The sequence below is a fragment of the Schistocerca serialis genome, chromosome 3 (genome assembly GCF_023864345.2).
Source record: "Schistocerca serialis cubense isolate TAMUIC-IGC-003099 chromosome 3, iqSchSeri2.2, whole genome shotgun sequence".
NCBI lineage: Eukaryota > Metazoa > Arthropoda > Insecta > Orthoptera > Acrididae > Schistocerca > Schistocerca serialis.
Genome location: NC_064640.1, coordinates 634,850,863 through 634,866,941, shown reverse-complemented (window position 1 = coordinate 634,866,941; position 16,079 = coordinate 634,850,863). Strand labels below are relative to the sequence as shown.

At 38.0% G+C, this 16,079-nt stretch overlaps 1 protein-coding gene across 7 annotated transcripts in view; it reads left to right on the top strand.

Annotated features, from left to right (window-relative positions):
* The first annotated feature begins 347 nt into the window (after nucleotides 1-347).
* LOC126470515 (constitutive coactivator of peroxisome proliferator-activated receptor gamma-like) overlaps nucleotides 348-16,079 on the top strand; it is a 750,708-nt gene continuing 734,976 nt past the window's right edge. For all 7 annotated transcript variants that reach the window (XR_007586225.1, XR_007586227.1, XR_007586224.1 and 4 more), the window contains exon 1: nucleotides 348-476. The gene's annotated coding sequence lies outside the window, so the exon portion shown is untranslated. The remainder of the gene's footprint in view (nucleotides 477-16,079) is intronic.

Sequence of the window (16,079 nt, the reverse complement as noted above, 5' to 3'; positions counted from 1 at the left end):
ATGCCCACACTCTTAAAAAGATTATCTGTTACTTACCAAATAGGGATCATTTAATGTATCGTCAAAACGTTCCTTGACAATAGTTCTCATACTTTATATTTTTAATCAGTTTATTTTAAGTGTAGTTAGAACGCTTGAGGATAAATTTTATATTAGAAAAAGGAGTGTGCTTCACAAATTATTGTAATAAACTGAACAAAAGAGCTATATGCTCAAAAGCTTCGATACTGTAATGTCCTTGCTGTTATACTCCGAATTATATACGTACAATATAAATAGAGATATTTCTACGCTATGATTATGTATTCAGACCAATGAGTTTCATTCGGTCAGAGTGTTTGTTGAGCTTCCTGGTTTGAACAACACCACCTACAAATAAGCACGTTGGTGGCGTCGGTTTGACATGTGGTTTGTATGTATAAACAAACTTTGAAAATCAATAGTGTTTGTTGCATCGAGTGGGCGGTAAGCTATCAGTAAGTATGAGCGACAACTTTTTCATGTTTCTGTATAGTATAAAATACGGTTAAGCTTTCCATCTTGCAACAATATTAATTTTATCATCATATCGTGAACGATAATTTAATTTGCAGGATTTGTGCAGCAGGGTAAATCATCACCCACAAAACGGAAGTGAAAGCGCCATACGTGGGGAATTTGTTAATATATTAGTGCGGTTGCGTAGAAAGACCTAGGGCACTGGATTGTCACAGACCTGTTGTATTTGGAAAGGGAAGACGATTATTATAAAATAAACTTCAAATTAGCATACAACTAAAGGGATAAATAATTAATTTCATGTTCCATGAATCATTGCGCACGTTAAGTCGTAAAGATGTGAAGGGAGTCATTTTATTATTAATTTGTAAATTAACTTCTGTAGGTACTGAAGTAACTGTTTGGAACAACTTTTCAGATGACTGGCTCAACTCCACTGCTGAAAATATCGCGAAATTGAAATATCTTTTTAATCAGGGGCAAAATGATCAACTGAATGAAAATTAATAGACAGAACGTAATGTACTGATAAAATGGTGATGACTCATAAACTACTGTATGTTAATGCACAGAATAATTGTTTTGTTGTCTGGTTTATTAATCTTAATGTACACCGCTTTGGCAACAGTTTTGTTTGTGCGGTAATAAAAATCAACCTATTATCACGAATTATTTGGTTGAAATTTACCATTGGCCTCAAATCAGTGGCTATTTGCTTGTAATTTTTCAGTGACAGTAAGCCACCGAACTGTTAACAGAAAATGTTAAACATGGTCATTCAAGTCACATCTCTCTATTTGATCTATAGTTGTGTAACCAGGTTAAACAACACATATGAAAGCGTATGTTTATGTGATTTTTAGTCCGTGTTGTTTAGATTTTTAATAGTTGTTTTTATTTACATCTACATGCATACACCTAAAGCCAGTGCACAGTACATTGCAGAGGAATGGGCAAGTGTGTGTTACTGACGCCCCCCCCCCCCCCCCCCCCCCCCGTCCCATATGAGAGCACGGTGTTGCAGACGGACTTCATATGTAATCTGTAGTATAGTCAGAGGTCTATGTGATATGTGATAATTTGTTTGTGAGTGAATGCCAAATTAAGGGTGTTGTAAAAGATTGACTTGTAGCGTATCACAAAGTTTACATCTTCACCAAAATTATATCGAATTTGCATATTTAACCCAATTTTCGTTATAAAAACTGAAGCTGTGAGGTAAATTCAAGTAACAAATTTGGGGTAGTGGACAAGCTTCCGACAAATATGTTGATGCATATTAGTTACATATATTCTACATAAACAACAAAAAAATACCATGCAAATACATTACATAAGTTTTACATAGGGATGATCTCAGTCTGCTATGTCAGTAATCTTTTAGCTGGCCTTAAACATATTCTCATGTAATGATTAATGTGTAGTCTTTGCTTTTCCGTTGCCCATGTGAAATCTCATGTACAGTACCTGTAATTCGTTTCTTCTGTTGCTGCTTAGATCATTTTGCACATCACAGTGCTTTTGTTGATAATGTTGCTGCTGTTTTACTCTAACAAGATTACAAAATTGGCATATATCTGACACACTTCTAAATTATTTAATAACACTTTCTTTTTCATTGTTATTTGATGTACAAGTAATAGGTACAAGTAAATGTTTTCCAGTGGTGAACAATTTCAAAATATTTCTTCTTTTTCTTGTCTCATCTGACTAGCTAATTGTCTTACATATAGATTCTGTGTTATTTCTGAAAGAATTAATACATGTCTAACATGGTCTCTTGCAGATACATTTGGTGTATAATTTGCGGGCAATTGCTAGAGTGCCTCTTTCAGTTGATTAGTTCTGAGTATAACACTGTTCACTATATACTGGGTGATCAAAAAGGCGGTATAAATTTGAAAACTGAATAAATCCTGGAATAATGTAGATAGGGAGTTACAAATTGACACACATGCTTGGAATGACATGGGGGTTTTATTAGAACAAAAAAAAAAAAAACCATATATACACAAGTTCAAAAAATGTCCGACAGATGGTGCTTCATCTGATCAGAATAGCAATAATTGGCATAACAAAGTAAGACAAAGCAAAGAGGATGTTCTTTACAGGAAATGCTCAATATGGCCACCATCATTCCTCAACAATAGCTGTAGTCGAGGAATAGTGTTGTGAACAGCACTGTAAAGCATGTCCGGGGTTATGGTGAGGCATTGGCGTTGGATGTTGTCTTTCAGCATCCCTAGAGATGTCGGTCGATCACAATACATTTGCGACTTCGGGTCTTTTTTTTTCCCCCTCTAATAAAACTCCATGTCATTCCAAGCGTGTGTGTCAATTTTTACCCCTCTATCTAAATTATTCCATGGTTTATTAAGGTTTCAAATTTATACTGACTTTTTGATCACCCGGTACATCAGTGGTACTGTAAATGCAATGGACCTCACATTCTCTCTGTCACTTTCTGTGGACAATCTTTGCCTTTACTACACCTCTGCATCACTGTGCACCAACTTCAGGGGGGTGTCTGGAGAATTCAAAACTGGGCCCTGAATCACGGCTATCAATTTTCTCCTGCAGAATCAAAAGTTGTGCATTTCTGCCAATTCCGGACTGTCTGCCCGCACCCAGAAATTTATCTTGGTGACCAGATACTTGAAGTCATTGAAACTTTTCAATTCTTAGATATTTTATTTGACAACAAGCTAAGTTAGCTTCCATATGTGTGCCAGCTCAAGGCAGCTTACATGAAAAAAGTAAATGCTATCTGTTTTCTTAGTAACTCCTCGTGGGCCATGGACTGCATAGTTCTGCGATTTTACAAAGTGATAATTTTATCCCTCTTGGACTATGGATACTGAGCTTGCTGCAACCTGTTCACCACACCGGCATGTGGTTGGCAATAGGGGTCTTCTGTACAAACTCTGTTGACAGTCTCCTGGTGGAAGTGAACCAGTGCACGTTAGACAACAAAAGCTACTGGAAAATTACGCATTCAGTCTGTCAGGTGCCCACTCACCCATGTCACTCAACTCTGTTCCATAACCAGCAGTTGAGACTGTTTGCGCATTGCTCAAAACTGGTTAGACCATCTGGGATCCAACTCTATACTCTACTGAAGAACCTCCAACAGCCTACCCACATGGTCTGTACCCTGTCCTGTGATGCGGATGGACCTCTTTTGTGGCCCCAAGGAGGAGGCTGATCCTATCCTTCTGACACCTATTTCATTCAATCCTCTATGATTATTATGATCCGTTATGCATCTACGTGGAAGGATCAAAAGTCAGTGACAGATTTGGTTACACTTTTGCACATGTTAAGTGACATGAGAAGCACTCTGTGCTGAGTATTTGCAGTGTGTACACTGCAGAGTTTGCTGCAGTATCTCGGGCTCTGCGGTTTGTCAAATCCCTGGCCACGATGAACTTTCTGATCTGAAGTGACTCCATGAATTGCTTAAAAGGCATATTCCTGTGCTACCCCAAAAATCTTTTGGTCACTGACAGTCAGGACCTACTGGTTGATCGCTACAGCTCTAGAGAGACAATGATCTTCATCTGGACATAGAGCTACATAGGAATTCGAAAAAGTGAACTAGTCGACCATCTAGCTAAATATACAACTACAGATCAACTTGATGTTGGAATACCGTTTAGAGGCTTAAGATTACAACTTCAACGTAATGTTTTGCGGCTCTGGAAATTGGAATGGCTGGCTGCTACAACCCAAAACAAGTTGAGAATGATCAAAGGGTCGACTAAGGTGTGCAATACATCTTTCCAGTCCTATTGGAAAGATGCCATTGTGTTATGCTGATTATGCATCGGCCACACGAGACTCACTCAAAAGTTCCTTCTGCATCAGGGGGATCCTCCTCACTGCAGCTGTGATGGTCTACTGCCGATAGCACATGTTGTTGTCGAGTGTGCCCTACTGGCTGGACTGTAGCATGCTCTCAGCTTGCTCAGATGCATTGAGATGATGAGACAGCGACTACCAAAGTGTTGTATTTCCTGAGGGGCAGTGGATTTTACACAAAACTGCAATACTCTTCCACTTTGTGTTGGGGTGTCTGTGGGGAGGGGGAGGGGAGAACCTGCAGTGGGTTCCCCACATGCTACTGCAGGTTACTTTCTTCTGCCCTCACCTTGTTGTGCCCTTAGAGCCTCTTGTGCAAGATGATGCTTGGGTTATCTCTGTCTTCTGTGACCTGTTGTGTTACAGCTACTGACACACTTTTTAAAACTCTTTTAACTCACATAGTTTGAGCAGCCAAGTCCCTACTTTTTCACTTTTTACCTTTTACGTGTTTTTGTTGTGAAATAGAGGAACTGATGGCCCAGTAGTTTAGTCCCTTTAAACAGATGATTATATAATATATATGGCAGTGTAAAGATTAGTTACTAGCTTAGGTACTGTCAACTGGGATTATAGTGAGCCCCTGTGGGTAATACTGTCCCTGGGGTCAATTTCGCTCTTCCTTTTCATTTCTGGATAAACTTAAGTATATTCTTGAAAATAAAAATTATCATATAATACAATTAAATCTGTTGATTTGAATTTGTACACGTTAAGATAAAATTAAAAAGAAATATTGTAGTTCAAAACAATTTTTTAAGCAAGCACTACATATCTACTTATAAATAGAATTGGGAAAAGTTTCTGGACCCAGAAGAAGTAGTTACTCCTATCACTGTCAGGTTTTTCTCTTGGTGGTAACATTGACCTCCTAAATGTTATCACCAAATTTCCATTAATCCACATGTATTTGCCCAAATATGGCAGAAAACAAGTGTAAAAAAATTGAGACTGGAGCAACAGTGAATTTAAACTCAGTCAGTCATGGACAGGCTCTGTTGTTACAAGTGTTCTGTTTATTGCAGTAGTTTTAGATTGAGATTAGTGTTTGTTTTAAGCATAAAGAAGGGGCACAATAGGCTATAGCTTTATTAGACAGTGAAGTTAAAGAATAAAGTGTCAGTTTGAATAGATAAAGTAAAGCTATAACTAAATTAAAAATTGAACTGCAGTGCCTAGAATGTAGCAAAGGCCTCCAAGTGCAAGGCAGTACCTAGATGTGGATAAGGAAACATTGGAAGAAGTGATTTAGTTAATTAAAAATAGTAAAGAGATAGTAAAAGGTGCAGCCAAGAGGCAAGGTATATCAAAAACCACAGTAAAAAACACCACATCAGGAAAAATGGACCAATTAAGGTAGGAAATAAAAATGCACTAACATAAGAAGAAGAATGTATATTAGAAAATTCTACTGCCACTGCTGCTGATTGGGGTTTGCACTCCAGATTATGGATATTAAAGTTTTTCCAAAACATTCCTAGACTTAGTTGGATGCAATGAAAGATGATTCCGGAATAACTATCCAGGTAATGAACGATTTGGCCCATACATTTATTAAACGAAATAAAGTTATCTTTGCAGCTAGGAGGAAGAGACAAAAGATCGACGTATCAAATATTTTACCAATTTGAAAACAACTGCCAAAGATTAACAGCCTGTAATGTATTTAATTGTGATGAATCTAATACATCAAATGGTCGAGGAAGGAAGAAACTTATATTTTGCCATGGAGTTAAGTATCTTGACCTTGATTTCAACCATGCCAAGTCATCATCCACAACTATCATGATGTGTGGGTCTGCTTCTGATATTTTGTTACCACTTATTGTTCATAAAACTGAAAATTCATATTATAGTTGGAGTTATGGAGGACCAAAGGGTGCACCCTGTTGTGATGGAAGGTGCTGTAGAGGTGGAACAATCCACAACAGAACTCAACAGGGTTAGTTTGAGAGTGCAGTATTTACAGACTGGTTTAAAAATGTGCTGCTTCCTCATGCTAAAAACCTGCCTGGAACAAAGATAATGATACGGGACAACTTAAGTTCACATTTCACAAGTAAGGTTTGTCAGCTATGTGATGAAAATTTCATAAAGTTTGTGTGTATCCCAGTCAATACAATCCATTTAACACAACCTTTGGATGTTTCTCCCCCCCCCCCCCCCCCCCCACCCCCTCATCCATTGAAGACTCGTTGCTCAAAATGAGCAATACACTGTTCCAAACTGTACCAAGGGCAATGTTTCGAACCCTTCTTAATGAACTGATAAATAGTCTAGGAGTGAAATTAAGATGAATCTCAAAAATGCGTTCAAGGCATGTGGAATATTCCAATTTAAAAAAGAAGTTGTCCTCTGTAAACTCCCTAGTGAACAGGATATGGAAGCAACGAAGGAAGCTGTAGCTGAATCTCTGGTTTTTTTTATTTAGTCTGTCTGTGAAAAGAAGAAAAAAAATCAATGGTCCTGTCAAATACAAAAAGAAAGAAAATTTATGTAAGCTCTGGGGTAATGCTGTTTTAGGTGTTTATGCTTTGAACATTGGACCAAAATTGTTCAAAAGGTCATCATATGAAAATGTGTCTGCACCATATAAAATGTTCAAATTATCTGCAGGTATAAATGATAGAAACTATCCTCAGATTAGTTGTTCCAAGTGATCCACAGCTAATGAAGACCTCTCAAAGGCCAGGAAAAATTTCTTCCAAAAGTGAGATAATTCTTCATCAGATGATGAGCTAGGTGTAATGAAATTGCCAGAGACTCGGGAAAATGGTGAAAGCAATTTTGACCCTTCAAACAAACCATTTGTTGAAGATTTGCTGCTCAGTAGGTTTGAGTGTTATCATCTTTTCCCAGATGACATTGTTACGGTAAAAGCAGTTGGGGGTAAAAGGGGGAAGCAGACGTTTCTGTTTTTGTAATATTCAAAAAATTGCAACAAAGGAAAAGATAGTTGAAGTAATGGGAGCTTCGCTCCACTGACTCAATGAAAACTACATTTGTTCCAAAGGAATATGATACTGCCCCATTCTGTCATATGATTGGCAAGCTGCCAAGGGCAGAAGGGTGCAGAACTCTGTATAAATTTCCAGGGAGGATTTTAGTAAAAGAAGTTTAATTTCTTTTCAGTAAAAGTTTTTTGTGTGTTTTAAATAAAGGATTGATAATTTTATTCATAAAAAGATGTTTCTCTGATACCTAGCTTATCAACATTTTACAAAACATCCAGTTTTCATTGGGGATCATTGAGGGCCCTTTACTGTGATCTCACTCATACTGCACTACACTAATATATATCCCTGGATTATTCTGCACGTTTGTAGTTACCCCATGTCATGGGGTAACATTGACCCCTTCAGTTACTTTTTTTCTACTAACCTATGAAAAATATAACAGTGTGATATGGATGTTCGTATAGAAATAATGCATAATAATAAAAATCACTGTGAATAGAAATGCAAGAGGTATTGTGCAAAAACATCAAAAACGGGGCCAATCATACCCAATATGACAATACTTTTGAAATCTGTTCTTAGCAGTGTTTTTGATAAAGTTAAACTGAATGCATACAGGAAAAATCTGTTTGCACTCAAAACATCCGACATAGGTCAGTCCGGAATTGTTGTTGAAGTTCGTCATTTTCTGTCTGCAATGTTGCATTTCTTATATTTTTTAAAAAAATCGTGTATTATTGAATATCATACTTCAATATTTTTACTTTCTTTGACATCTCTTTATTAAATGAAAATCAAACAAATTACCTAACAATGATTTAAAAAGAAGTAAACCCCGACGGAGAATGATGAAGTATGAAAATATTATAAAAACCTTATCTGCATAATTTTTAAGGTGCTTGCATCTTTGGTTATTAAACACTGAAGTCTTTCCACTTCTACTTAAAATACAGTTGTTGGGACTACTAAGCAAAACCAATTACAATTAACAAAGTGGTCTGTAAGCAGCATAAAGTAAGGCTGATGTACTAAGGTAGTGTGATTGTCTTATTTGACACTGTGCAGGACGTGGGGGGGGGGGCAGTGCCTCTTAATGTGAAATACTTTGTGCCATTCCAGTCAAGGCATTGCATGCAACATATGGCACTAGTGATCATATACTTGCACAGATATGTGAAGAGTCTGGCATTGCCACGTTGGATACTGTGGCTACCATTTGCTACCTAGTGTCCAGAAGTATGCTTTGTGGGCATGGTGTACAACAAGAAGCCAGATGAACAGTTTTGTATCGGCACACACTCTTCTACAGAGTGAATAATTCATTCTGGGAACAGCCTAGTTGTACGTGTACCATTTACCCAGTGTCTGAGAATTTGTAATGTGGTAGGTGTGTTGTTAATGGATCCACCTTTAAAAGTGTCCAATTGACTGAGCTGATGAGTCCAAATTTCTTAAGATATTAACTCTCACCATGCAGTGATCTCAGAGAACGAGGAATTTTCTTTACTGCAGTTAATTTAGGAGAGGTGGATTGTGGTGTACTATCCCAATGACTTGGAGATGACTGGAGTGGATTGTTGAAACATATCAATAAGTATAGAAGTTCTGAGGCTTGAAGCTGAATTGTGTGGTTAAAATGATAGGAGCTTCTGCAAGTACTGCTCACTGTTTTGCCGTATATGGGTATATGTTGACACTGCAGTCAGTGCACCCACTTCAGCTTTGCAATCATTGGATCTCGCACTGCACTGAGCTCTAGACCACCATATCTATTAAGGGTGTTTTCAGTTATCATTATTTCAATGGCTTCTTTAATTACACTGTGCCAAACACCATTAGTGTGAGACATGACAGATTTGATCTGGTGACTCTTTTCTGGAGCATCCTGAGGTAAAGCAGATTATTTGAGAGAGCATAGCTAATAAAACCTCCCATGCTCCTTCCTGTGTTGTGATACAGCGTGCACTGTTTGTCTGAAGTAAGATTGTAAACTCTCATTTATTCTGAGACCTCTCACAACTTTATCTGTTCTCAGTAATTGTCTGATTATTTGTGGAGGCCTGAAGAATGATTTGATTATGTATCTCTTTAGTCTCGTCATCAACTTGATAGTCATATGCATAGACATGGATACCATATTGGCACTTAAGCTGACTTATTCACACCTTTGCAGCAACACATCCCTGCCTGTGAAATAGCAAATGGTGTCAAACAAGCACTCCCCAAGTTGCCCAGTGGAACAGTAGACAAATTGTTGTGAAACCAGCCTTATCGTCACAAATCAACGGCACCAGCACAAAACATGACTGGGGTTGAGCGCACCTTCGTGCACTATGAAATGATGGAAGAATTGTTGTTCTTCGTACTGACAAGGGAAAAAGAGCCATAATTGCAGACACGAATACACTCACCAGAAGCTTCCCCATGACCCAGCATTTAGAATAATGAGAATGACATGAGAGCAGACCTATTGTCTGTGCTCTATGTAAGGATGGGATGCTGTTCTGCCTCATCGTATCCACCATTGGTTCACTGACATACAAACTGGTGAAGTGCTTGACCAGTCTCCCCGCTTCGCATGTGGGTCTTGGTTCATATCAAAGCATATCATTTTATCTCCTGAATTAAATGTGCCGGCCGCGGTGGTCTCGCGGTTCTAGGCGCGCAGTCTGGAACCGTGCGGCTGCTACGGTCGCAGGTTCGAATCCTGCCTCGGGCATGGATGTGTGTGATGTCCTTAGGTTAGTTAGGTTTAAGTAGTTCTAAGTTCTAGGGGACTAATGACCACAGCAGTTGAGTCCCATAGCACTCAGAGCCATTTGAACCATTTTGAATTAAATGTCTTACACTTAATGAGGATGATATCGTGGTCAGTTTTGATATTGTTGTACAGTTTGCAAATATGCCTATCAAATACTTTTTGGATCTAGTAAACCAATTCTGTGAAAGTGGCGTGGTCAGTCTGTTAGGCACACGCTTGTCTTTATAATTATTATTATTATTATTATTATTATTATTATTATGGCCAGTATTATGATCAGATGGACAATGTTGCAGTAGGAAGCTCATTACTTCTACAATTGCAAACCTGTTTATGAAGAACTTAAAGGATATTGCCTTAGTCATGACCCCATTAGACTAGTTGTTCATTTCAACATGTTGACAAGAAGTTCATCATTTGACCCCATGGACAAGGAAAACTTGATGGATTCCGGGAACATCTCAACAGCATTAACAGTAACATGAAGTTCACTATAGAAGTAGGAAAAAGACAACACTTTGCCTTACCTAGGTATCGTCATCCTTCACAAGCACAGTGGGTGCCTTAGTCACAGTTTCTACAGAAAACTGTCGCTCACCAATCTGTACTTGCATGCCATCAGCCATCATCATGTGGCATGTGATACAAACTGTAGTACATTGTTCAAGAAAAATATCGGATACTGATAATTTGCCCCATGTGCTGTGCCATTTACACAACCTCTTCAAGAATAATGGCTACGACAATCACTAAACAAATCTGTCTCAAGTAAGAATTGCAATAAGGCCACCAGTGAGGAGCAGGAAAAGAAATTTGCATTTTTGCTTTTTTTTTTTTAGCTCTGTGTCAAATAAGCTACGCTGCTTGCTGAAGAGAGAGAAAATGAAATCAATTTTCAGATGTGGCAATTACTGAAATGCTGGAAGGCATTTGTAATAGTTTTGAAAAAGTAAACTTGTACAAGTGGTTAATAAGTATACACGAGAGTTTTATCACCTGTACTATCCTGAAAAATCTGCTTTAGCTGGAAAAGAGTCACCAGGTCAAGCTTGACAACACCTCTGTTGTGGCTCCCACTAATGGCATGTGGGACATTGTAATGAAAGAAGCCATTGTCATAAAAATCACTGACAACACTCTTAATAATTCAGCACATTGTGGGGTCCAGTGATCACAAGGTTGAAATAGGTGCATCAAATGTGGATTCAACATACCTCCATATAAGGCTGTACTGCAGGTACCAATAACTTCACAGCTGTCAGCTAGAGTATGTAAAAGCCTAGCAGCAGCCCATCAGCAGTCATTTTGATGGAAAATGACTTGGTGAAAAGCTCATGGCATTTTAACCGATAATGCAGCGGAAGCCCAAGAACATTTTATTCAGTGTTACCACCACTAGAATCAGCATTCTTACATAATCAATATGAATATTCATGATATATAATTAAAGAAGTAAAAGTATCCACTCACCGTGTATTTTGGGGCGCTACACTTACACAAGATCAAAATCATTGCAAAGCTTTCCAAAAATGTTATTCCTCGGAGCTAACAGGCTAATGAAACATACATTTGGCTCCATAAATGCTTTAGGAGTTAAGGAGACCACTTACCAAATAGCTGAAGCATTAGAGTTGCCAACAAGATTCCTTCCAAGAGATAGCAAATTTTCTTTCCTTTTTGCTGTGCCTGTTGATGACTAAATGCTTGTGCTTTTCGATGAGTGGTGTTCTTTAACCCTAATGTATTTACATTTTACCAGAAGTTTTCACTATAATTACACATTTTTTTACATTGTTCTAGTACTACATCCTGACTAGTTCAAGAGCATATGTTGGGCGTAGTGGACAAGAGTAACAAGGAGGCGGGGAAGGGAGGATGGAGGGAAGGAAGATTTCTAATGTACATTTGGTGAACAAAACATGTACACTCTGTTATAGAATGATGTACACTATGTTATAGAATGCTGGTAGACATTTTTAAATGCAGTTTTATTTTGTGTTATTTATTTATTCATCCAAGGATCATCTCACAGTGATACAGGATTTGTTAAGATAATACAGTGCCAATCAATGGGGCAAAATATAACACAGTGCTTACATAACATGTTTTAAGAGGATAGGACAGGTAACCTATTGGGATAGAACAGGTGGTCTGCCATGACCTTGATTAAGGGACAATCCCAGCATTTGCCTCTGTGATCTAGGAAAACCCAGATCAGGATGGCCGGCCAGACCAGCTCCATCCTCCTGAATGTGGGGTCAGTGTCTCAAGAGCTACGTGGCCTCATTCGGTAATCCTTTAATGAATAATGTTTCTTCATTTATACATAAATTATGTTGTCTTCTTTGCTTTTCAGCCTTTTTCGTCAGTTACAGATACAAAAGTTGTTTAGGTTAAATACGCCTTCTGCAACTGTTTTCCTTTAATCTAAAGCATCTTCAATGGTCAGTGTAACAATATGGTTTTTCCTGTTATGATTTTGATTGTCAGGATCATGAACAATTTTCATGCTTTAACTTACAACTATAAAGAGTATTAATTCTTATCGTTACTCGTGGCTTTTTGTTATTTACATCACTCTTCATGTTCTTCCACATTTATGTTAGATTTCAGCACACAGCACTTTCACAAACACTAACTATATTCACATTTTAATGTTTTTAAGAACCAGTGTCATCTTGCCATTTGATGTGTGTTGTTTTATTATTGTAGCATACATTTGTCCTTTTTTTTTTTTTGTAGTAATGGGAGTGTCGGCTATTGCTCTGTTTGAGTGACGTTTTCTTTGCAACATAGTCCATTGCAATATTTGTAATACTGTGTGTGTGTGTGTGTGTGTGTGTGTGTGTGTGTGTGTGTGTGTGTGTGTGTGTGTGTGAAAAGAGCTGACATGTCCAGACTACTGTGTTGTCAATTATTACTTCACTATGCTACAGAGGTGGCTGATAAGGGGTGTGGGTATTGCCTAGTTTGTGGTATTATTTTGTAGTGTTCGGGGGGGGGGGGTTCTTTCTCTACAATATATTTTATTAGTTTAAGTAATATCTGGTTGCTGATGTTTGTCTAGTCATTTATTGTGTGTTTCTTCTTTGTTATTACATTTTGAATTTGGAAGTTCTCTTTTAGATTTAGGAGATGTTTCTTGTTACTTAATTGGACAATTTTCATGTCCATTTCTATTGTGGTTGGGTGGTGATGGGTGGTTAGGTGATGTAATATTATGTGGGTATATGTTATGATGTTTTATCAATGACTAAGTTGTTGCTGCCATCGGCAAAGAGAACTTTTTCTCCATGTCTTATACTGTCTGGAAACTCATAGATACACATGAAGAAAAGAACTGGACCGAATACTCTACCCTGAGCAATACCTATGTTTTGATGTTTCGTGTTTGACCATTGTTTTACTAAAAATTTATCACCAGCAGATGTGAACAATTTCAATGTTTTGCACCCTGTTTTCCAAGTAAGACTGAAACTACTCATTGACTGTTCCTCTTATATCTAGCATTTCTAGCTTGCTCAATAGTATTTTATGGTCAACAGTGTCAAAAGCTTCTGACAAGTCGAAGAAAATGCCTGTAACACAATGATCCCTATCAATAGCTGCAAGTACCACATTTGTGAACTCTGCAATGGCTGATATTGTACTACTTCCAGTTCTGAAACCAAACTATGCTTTGTTAAAGAGGTTGTCTTTGTTTGAGTAACATATGACTCTCTTTCATGACCGCTTCAATTATTTTTGAGTATGAAGACAGCAGTGAAACTGGCCCTTGATTTTTAGTGCTTTCCACATATCTTTCTTTAGTACTTTTGGTACTCTGGAAAGCCACCTGAAGTAAAGGATTGGTTTATTATGGTTGTTAATGGGGCTTGTATGCTATTTACACACACCGTCAGAACAGAGATAGGAACCTCGTGTATGCCTGCTGACTTACTATTTTTTAATTGTTGTACTGTCTTCCTAATGTCAAGCTTTGTTGCGGGTAAACATCATCGTAGTCCTTGCTGTAGAAGTCATTGTGGGTGCTACATTTGTTTCAGGAAGATTTTGTTGCAGCTTATTTGCAACACCAGAGAAATAATCATTTACAAAATTAGCCATTTCGTAAGGACTTCCTATTGTCCTATCCCCGTCTTTGATTTGTGTGTTGTTATACTTCTGTCCACCTTTTTTAGTTTTTTTTGTTTTACAGCACCACGCACTGCTTTACTTTTATGTTCTGCGTTATATATTAATTTGGCCTTGGCTTGGCCTTTAAAAAACTTTTTTCTCGATCTGGGTGAATAAGCTTCTGTAATAAGAACACCCACCATGATTAGATTCTGAGTTTACCTCCAATGCAGCTGATAGTGTCAGATAATAATCGTAATTCATTAATTTGTCATTGAGTGATTTTTTTTTTGCCACCAATAATAACCTCTTGTATTTTTTTTACCTGTGATGGTATTCAAGGAACTGTGGATTAGTGAAGTGCATTTGGAAAGAACTGAGAAATTCAAGTGCCTGTGAGGACTTTGATGTATGCAGTTATACATTTATTTTCCTTAGCTGCTGCAGTAGAAATGGATACTTTTGTAAATGTCACCTCAAAAATTTATTTAAACAGTGTCAAAATTTAGAGAACTTACCACCTACGTTGCTTTACATATACAGTTCATTCCAGGTTTGATTTGCCAATGCCCTAGGAAAAGTATGTATCTTATGATGTGAGAAAATCCTTTTGTAGGCGTGCAGTTTTGGAGGTTCCAACAAACCTGTCTTTAGCGTTTATTGTCTCGAGTAATGATCCGAGATGCCAAGATCTCTGATAAGTATTTTACAGTTTTCCCTGTCAGTGTCCATTGAATACATATTCTAAAATTGAAGGTGAACTTCTTGAAATCACCGTAGCAGTGTGTACCATTTGTGGTATGTCAAAAGTGCTGAATTGTTCAGGAAGTTATTACTAATTTCACCTTCAATTCCTGTATTAACATTCATGTCTTCATATTTTATTATGCTAGTTTTGGCTGCAGAGACACTTCCGGGGACTTCAGTAAATTTTTTGAAGAAAGAAGGGACATTACCATTAGGTGAGCAGTAAACACGCAGAATGATTTGACTCTTATAAGCAGAAAGCTTTGTTATTTCAATATGTGAGAATTTAAAATTTTTATATGTGCTAATTGTGATAAGATACTCGCTAACTTGAAACTGTTTGCCACCCCTGATATAAATAGATGATCCCCATCCTTTAAGGTAGACCTACAGTATCAATTTGCACATTCATATGATAATACTGTATGCTGCAATTCATCATCTTTATACCAGTGCTCTGTAATGCACACTGCCATGCTGCTCAGAGATAGTAATTCAACTTCAAGCTGATGTACTTTATTTTTAATAGACTGCACATTTTGAGGAATAATAGATAATTCTTAGCAAATTTCCATGGTGCTTGCACACTCCAATGTGATTCGTTCTATTTCCTGTATACATGGCGCAGAAGGTTCGTAAGCTAGCTGAGATATTTCTAAGAGAGGGAAGCCTGTTGGGGTTTATTTTTAAAAAAATTCCTAGGTCTCCTATCCATGACAACAGGTGTTTGACTTTGTGGGACCCCACATGCATCCAACATACTCTCGCTAATTAACTGCACCAACCTACCGTTCCTAAACCTGTTCAGGAGCGGACCGTGCCTAATGTAGCCCCATCTTGTAATAGTCCCCACCAGCACCAGCGCAGTGTGTACCTGGCCGACAGTCATCAGTGCCACCTCCAGCTCCACATTCGCATGTCTTATAGTACTGCCAAGACAAGGCCAGTCATGCTGCTGGAACAGCACTGCCATGTTCCCATTGGTGCCATCAGTTAGGGAAGCCATGTTATTAAGGTCACCAACTAGATTGTATGCCCTGTTTCTGTCCAGGCTGTTCCCTGCCCCATTCTGTCACTACGTGATGATCGTTGGTGAAATCCTTACGCAAAGGCCCTAACTCCTCAATCATCTGATCTAG